Consider the following 7955-nt stretch of genomic DNA (forward strand, 5'->3'; position numbering starts at 1 on the left):
GGGCTGAGAGTGGAGAGATGGATACACTCAAAGCGTTACCAGAAGATGAAAGAATTAAAGCTGGGTGACAAAAACAATAGGTCCGTGAAGATAGGGTAATAAAGGAAACACTTTGCTCTCTTAAACCTAGGTTTGAGAAGTTGAGAACTTCATCTGTTGCGTCACTGCTAATGGCAAAATCAGAAAACACACCTTCTATTGGATTTTCGCATATTGCATACCTTTCAATGTGATTTTTAAATGGAAACTCCGCTCATTTTATTAATGGAGTTTTGTCTACGGCCCCAAGAAAATTATTTAGTTTGATCAGTACAGTCAAAATTGTTGATTCATGTGGCCCAAGGGAAAAGGGCATTTGTAAGGGATAAGACCAGTGAGATGGTCACCAAGTTTTCAAAAACATTAAATGTAGCTCTTCATTGTCGTCTTTGTTGTAAGGGCTATCCCAGTTAGATTATCTACCACTGCTTAACAAACTACGGCCAAAATTAAGCATTAAAGCAAATTTTTATTATCATATCTCATGCTCTGGGAACCAAGAACTTGGATAGGGCACAGTGCAGATGACTCATCTTGCCCTGATAGCTGGGGTCTCAGCTGGGAAAGCAAATGTCAGAGGGCTGGAGCAATTGAGGGCTCATGAACATCTTTTTCTCTCTCTGTCAAAAGCAGTCTGCAGCCTGTTGTACAGCCTGTGAGCTAAGAAAGGTTTTTTTTTTCTTCTTTTCTTTTCAGAATGTCCCACAAAACAGCTGAAGATACCTCTGTGAAGACAGAAGGCAACAATGCTAGCTCTGTGAATTGTCTCTTCTCGTGCGAATCCTAAACTGTCACCGATCGACAGAAAGGAGTTCAATGAGAAGACAAGAAAGGTTTTAAAATGTATTAGTGTTTTTTTAAAAAAATATGAAGACTAAAGCTCCATGAAGTCTGAAAGTTATATGAGATTCAAATTTGTATCCATACATAAAACTTCATTGGCACACAGTCACACACACTTGTTTAAATGTTGTCTACTTTCTGCCTACTCTCTTTAAATGTTGTCTATATCCTTCAAAACACTTACTATCTGACCCTTTACAGAAAATTTGCTGCCCTCTACTGTGAATGACCTCCACATGTGGCTGTCATAGTAGGCTCAAGGCTTCAAGGGTGAGTATTCAAGAGACAGGACGTGGAAGCCGCCATTCTCTTAAGGCCTCTCCTATCGTTCAAATCTTGTCAAAGAGAGTGTGACCATCTTTCATCTCTCTCACTTGACCTACAGCCTTTTTCCAAAAGTGGCGATTTTTGGAGGGCAGAGGGCCTTTGTTGAATTATTTTTCCCTAAGTCAGTGAACATGTTCATGATTACAGTTCAGTTATTAAAGCGATAACATCTCTTTGCCTCGATGTCTAACTTGGGGAGAAAAAAAGCTAGTTCCATCTTACTTTCATCTTTAGTTTGGAAATGAGGATCCAGTGGAGAACTGGAGATTTTAGAATTCTAATTGCTCTCCGCGTTCTGACCTCCTTCTAATAAACTTGAAAACTTTGGTAAGTTTTCTATGGTAAGTTTCTGATCTTACCATAGGGCGTATTCATAATTCATCCAGATGTTTCCAAATGAGGGTAACTGATTCCTTTTTAATGAAGTTACTGATTATTAAATAGGTCCCCTTGACTTTCTACTTCATGCCAAATCACGATGAGATGGGGTTTCATTAGCTGGTCACCCTTTCATGTGTTCAGAGTGGAGGATGGAGTCTCGGTGTGATTCTAGAAAGTGGGAGGGTAGCTTCCTTTGACAGTCTTCCCAAAGCACAGTTCCTCTCCCAAAAGAAACAAAGGTCAAACCCCCTAGCAGTCCTTCTGAGCCAACTGATTACATATGACAGCAAACTCCATTGACCCAAACACAGGTGCTGCCCGTAGGCCTGGGGCAGATTCCTTCAGGTCTGTGATTCTCAAACACTTGTATGCAGTTATTAAATAGTTAACTAAGAGGTTGGAAAAGATGGGCTTGCAGAGTTTTGAAAGCCATGTTTAAAAGTGGTTACAAATTACAGATTGACATATTTTGGAAATTGTACTAGAATATCATTTGGAAAAAGTTAGCATTTTAATTTTTGTTTTTCTTGCCACTATTAAGGTTCACTAAGAAACTACCTTAAACTTTTCCCAGATGAGACAATGATGGATTTAAGCCCCCAAATTAGGGCTTAAAGCAATTTATTATTATCCTATAACACTAGCAATAGAGGCTAATATGTGAGAGAGAATTTTTTTTTTTTTTTTTTTTTGCGGTACGCGGGCCTCTCACTGTCGTGGCCTCTCCCGTTGCGGAGCACAGGCTCCGGACGCGCAGGCTCAGCGGCCATGGCTCACGGGCCCAGCCGCTCCGCGGCATGCGGGATCTTCCCGGACCGGGGCACGAACCCGTGTCCCCTGCATCGGCAGGCGGACTCTCAACCACTGCGCCACCAGGGAAGCCCGACAGCTTACTCTTTTGAGTCAGCTTTCCTTCCTGAAAATTTAACTGCTGCCACTAAGTTTTGAGATCTTATAAAAAGCTACTCTGGGGCTTCCCTGGTGGCGCAGTGGTTGAGAGTCCGCCTGCCTGATGCAAGGGGCACGGGTTCGTGCCCCGGTCCGGGAAGATCCCACATGCCGCGGAGTGGCTGGGCCCGTGAGCCATGGCCGCTGAGCCTGCACATCCGGAGCCTGTGCTCCGCAACTGGAGAGGCCACAACAGTGAGAGGCTCGCGTACCGCGAAAAAATAAAAAATAAAAAAAATAGTAAGCTGTCTATATATTATGCTATATCTCTAACTAGCAAATTTATTTATGTTAAAGTTTCCTCACATGAAAGAGAAATGCACCTCTTTCATTTATTCATTTATTCATCTTCTTGTTCTTGTGTACCATCATTCCTTCACTAACAGACATGTACTGGGCACCTTCCAGAAGACAGACACGGTTCCTGGCACCGGTGATTCAGTGATGGACAAAGCAAGCAGATCCCCTGCCCTTATGGAGCTTACATCCAAGTGGGGAAGATGGATGAAAGGTTAGTAAATAAATGGACAAATAAAAATATCATAATTATTGGAAGATGTTACAAAGGGAAAGAGTAAGGGGGTGAAATAAAGGAACAAACCAGAGTTGGGGATCTTTCTTAGGAAGGATGGTCAGGGAAGGCCTTTCTGATAGTCAAGCCATGATGTGAAAAAGAGAAGGATTTGGTGATGGGAAGTAGGAGAGAAGGAACATAGTAAACAACACACGTCATGGCCAATGTCGGGCGAGGACAAACATGGGAGAAACATGGAGCGAAAAGTCCACAGGGTCAAACGTGAGATCCAGGCTGGAACTTACAGGGCTCTATGGGGTTTGGATTTTATTTGAATTGCAAACAGAACCTTTAAGCAGGTTTAAGGCAAGGACCTATCACGGGCTTATTTACATTTTAGGAAACTCTCTTGCTGCCTTGTGGAGGCTGGCTTTGAGCACAGCAGGAGTGGAAGCCAAGAGTCAGGTCAGGAGGCTGTGCCCGTCCTCCAGGAGAGAAGGGGTGTTGTAGAGACATGGCGGTGGTGCGGGTGGGAAGAAGTACATGAAATGGATACGCGTTTTAGACGCAGGACTGAGAAAACTTGCTTCTGGATTGGGCTCGGTGGCTTGCCATGATGCTGGAAAATGAGGATGACTTTCGGGTACCTGGCCTGAGTAGCTGGGTAGGTGGTGGTGCCCTTCACCAAGGCAAGAGCGTACTGGGGCAGGAGGGCGGGTTTAGGGGGGTGAATCGAGAATTCAGGGTCCGCGTGGTTGTCGGTGGAACACAACCTTGTCACTTTAGGCAAAAGGAAACAGGGCCACAGAGGTAAGGGTCAGCCCTCAGGTAGAAAATATGGATTAAGGTTTGAATCAATGGAAATCAACAGCGTTTTAATTCAAGGGAATCCATGAGATTGTCTTGGGAGAGAGTGTGGAGAGAGAACAGGACCACTGACTGCAATGTTGAGAAGTTGGATAGAAGAGATTGGATATTAAACCCCTGAACAATTGCTTTTTATATTATAAGTGTTTGCACTGTTTATTACTTCTGAGAGACAGGAAGATAGGTTTGATTGAAAATGTTTCATGATTCTGTGTCATTTCTGTTTCCCTTTGAGTTGCATAGAGTTGCATGGATTTGCAAGTGAAAACTCCTTAGGGTAGAATTTTGGGGAGTTGGGTTGGGTTCAAGTTCTGAAACTCAGGACTTGGGTTCAAATTTAAGTTCTGTCTCTTACAGTATAAATGAGCTAGGGGAAGTTTCTTTACTAATCTGGGCCTGAAAACGTGACGACATAATACTACCCAGCCTCATACTGGTGCTCTGATCCCACGAGAAAATTCAAATTAATGTGAGAACAGTGCTTGATGAATATATTACAACTGCTACTACTACTATTACTACTCTTATCAGCGTTTGAGAAAACATGACTAATTAAAGCCAACTCTTTCCTCTTGGTACTTTAAACATAATCTCATTCTATAGAATTGTTCAGGTACATGATATTTTTCCATTTTCATGCCGGATCATCCACTATTGTGGTGCCTTTGTGATCTTGCTTAGTTTACAAAGATTTTTTTTTTTACCATGAAAATTTACTACCTTACATATTAAATATACCCTCAATTCACAGAAAACTAAAGTGTCAAGGTTATTTGACAGGTAATAAGCGGTCTCAAATGCCATGCTTCTCCTGTAAAACAAGTTACATTTGCAGGGTAATAGTCCTTTGGCACCCAGAAAACCCAGTGCTTGACAATCATCTCAAGAAAATGAAGATAATTCTTCAGATCTGAGCATATCCTAAAGGTTTGAAAATTCTTATATTCATCAAAAAATTGAACACATACATACGCCTATGTACATATCTTATGTTATAGTTAACTGTGCATTTGTCCCTTTCCTCCCTGGCCTGAACTCCTAGAGGGTGTGGATAATATCCCACTCGTTTTCCTTTGCACTGTACTCTGCACATAGCAGTTTTTAACACTCTCTTTTTTCTACGTCCAAGTTCTCCTGGTTTTTTCTTATCCAAACCCAGGGTATTTTGGGCAAAAATGTCTAGCTGTCCTCCCAAACTTATACTTATTCTCCTTTTCCATAGTATAGAGTTGCTGCAGGCAGGTAGATTCCCACCTGGAGACATTGTCCCAGTCTACATTTTCCCATTACCCCTCCCCCATTGTATCTGGATGCGATCATTGTCATTAGAATGGGTGGCGAAGTGCTATGTGCGCTTCCAGGCCAAGACCTTAAGGATTGTGTGGGCCTTATGCATGCTTTCTTAGCCCTTCTCCCGCTAAGTGCGGACAACGCCGAGGCCAGGGGATTGTGAAGCCGCAAGATAGAAAGGACCTGGTGCCTGAATCACTGTGTGGAGAAGATCAGCTTCCAACCCTGGAACGCCACCTTGGACTGTCTTTTGAGGCAGAAATAAGCTTTCACTGCGTTTGAGCCTTTATACATTTGAGAGTCTGTTTGATCCAGCAGGAAGTGTTAACCCTAACTAACGGAGTGCTTATTAGGAGGAAAGGGACTTCCATCAAAACAGAGCTACATCTTTGGAAGATGGTTTTGGTGTTACATGCTCTTTTGTTTCTTCCTGCATACGGTGCAGAAAATGAACTTGTCTTTGAAAACAGGAAGAATAAGGGTGTCCTCCTCAGCAAGTACAGCTCTTCCTTCACTTACGATGGGGTTATGTCCCGATAAACTCATCGTAAGTTGAAAATATCATAAGTTAAAATGCATTTAATACATCAAACCTCTTGAACATGATAGCTTAGCCTAGCCTGACTTTACTGTGCTCAGAACACTTACATTCTAGCCTACAGTTGGACAAGACAAGATCATTTAACACAAAGCCCAGTTTATAACGAAGTGTTGAATATCTCATGTAATTGATTGAATGCTGTACTGAAAGTGAAAAACAGAATGGTTGTCTGGATACAGAATGGTTGTGAGTATTGGTCTTTTACCCTCCTGATCTCATGGCTGGAGCTGTGGCTATCCCCGGCCAGCATCAGGAGAGAGTGTCGTATAGCATATCACTAGCCAGGGAAAAGATCAAAATTCAAAATTTGAAGTATGATTTCTAATGAATGTGTATCATTTTTGCGCCATCGTAAAGTCAAAAAAAATCATTAAGTCAAACCATCGTAAGTTGGGGACTGTCTGTCTATATAGCAGATATGATTCTGTGACCTTAATTCAAGTGTCCCCAAATAGTCACAGTTCTTTATTTTCTGTAACTCAAACTAAATCTAACCTTCCACCCATTTTATACCAGGAAGGGTGGAAAATTTAGTCCTCATCTCAGGGCTGCAAAAAAGTCCTGAGAGGCTTAGGCAGCCCAGGAGCATCAGGAAGGATGCAGCGGTTATTCAATCATTTAACAACTAATGAGAGTATACCTCTGCCTGCGGGCTGAGATAGCAGACCTCATGGGACATATGGTTTGGTGGTAGAGAAAGAAATGAATCAAATAATCACCCAAACAATGTGACTGGCTCCATGAAGTAGATGAAATAAATACTGGGAGAGCAATGGGAGGTTATTTGGTCTAATCAGAGAAGTAAAGGAATACTTCCCAAGACAGGGATGATTGGTCCTACCTGTAGGATTAAAAGAATGTTGCCAGATGGGGGAGAGTGTTTAAAGCAGAGAGGACACTATATATAAAATCTTTTACCTGGATAAAGCTACGGTAAACAGGAAGGTCTGAGCCAATGTCTGTATGACGAGGGTGAAAAATTGGGTTTGTAGAGGAGTAGAAATCTGGACCATGCAAAGCCATTGAGGTTCTCTTAAGCATTTTTCTTTCAATTCTAAATTCTGTGGAAAAATATTGACAGAATCGGGGGCGGGTGCCCAAGGTACAATTTCATTTAGAAAAGACCTCTTGAATACAGAGTGGAGAATGAATTGGCAAGTGAGAAATAATGTTAGAGCAGATATAGGCAGAGCTGTTAGGAGGTCATTTTTTAAAAATTAATTAATTAATGAATTAATTAATTTTTGGCTGTTTTGGGTCGTCTCTGCTGTGAGCGGGCCCTCTATAGTTGCAGCAAGCAGGGGCCACTCTTCGCTGTGGTGCGCAGGCCTCTCATTGCGGTGGCCTGTCCTGTCGCGGAGCATGGGCTCTAGGCGCAGAGGCTTCAGCAGTTGCAGCACGCAGGCTCAGTAGTTGTGGCACGCGGGCTCCAGAGCGCAGGCCCAGCAGCCGTGGCACGTGGGCCTAGCCACTCCGCAGCATGTGGGATCCTCCAGGACCAGGGATCGAAACCGCTTCCCCAGCACTGGCAGGCGAATTCCCAACCACTGCGCCACCAGGAAAGTCCCGGTATTTTAAATGTTTATTCAAGAGGTGGTAGTCCCTTGGCTGGTGGTGTAAATGGAGAAAAATTGAGAAATTTTGGATCTACTTAGGAAGTCATATGGAGAGAAGTTAGTGATGGATTGGAGGAAGTGAGTTTCGAGAATGACACCGAGGTTTCTATTTTCACAACAGAATGGCTGGTGGTGCCACAAACTGAGGTAGGAAACTCTAGAACAAAATTGTATTTGGGGGAGAAAGATTATGAGTTGAACTTGCATCTTCTGTTTCCCACGGGTTATCATGGATGTGTCTACTGGGTCCATTTTCTAAGCCTGTCAGGTCTCTTGAATTCTAGCTATACTCCCAGAGTTCTAATTTTGCTAGGCTCCCTCAATGAGATCTTGTGACACAGCCTATTATAATGTCATGGGAGAGAGAAAAGGATACAAAAGGCAGGGTAAGAGAGAAACCAAAGGCCAGCCTGTAGGGAAAGCTGAGTGTGGGTCTCTTACACACGTGGTTCACAAAGTCACAGACACCCGTATCTCTCCTTACTCCCCTGAGAAAGCTGGCTTCTCAGAAATCACATTTGCACTAGGA

At 43.0% G+C, this 7955-nt stretch overlaps 1 non-coding gene across 1 annotated transcript; it reads right to left on the reverse strand.

Moving 5' to 3' along the window:
• Window positions 1-734: 734 nt before the first annotated feature.
• LOC132416329 (small nucleolar RNA SNORA75) lies at window positions 735-865 on the reverse strand. The gene has a single exon (XR_009517564.1). It is a non-coding gene; the product is annotated as a small nucleolar RNA SNORA75 (small nucleolar RNA).
• Window positions 866-7955: the final 7090 nt, after the last annotated feature.

The sequence above is a fragment of the Delphinus delphis genome, chromosome 1 (genome assembly GCF_949987515.2).
Source record: "Delphinus delphis chromosome 1, mDelDel1.2, whole genome shotgun sequence".
Taxonomy (NCBI): Eukaryota; Metazoa; Chordata; class Mammalia; order Artiodactyla; family Delphinidae; genus Delphinus; species Delphinus delphis.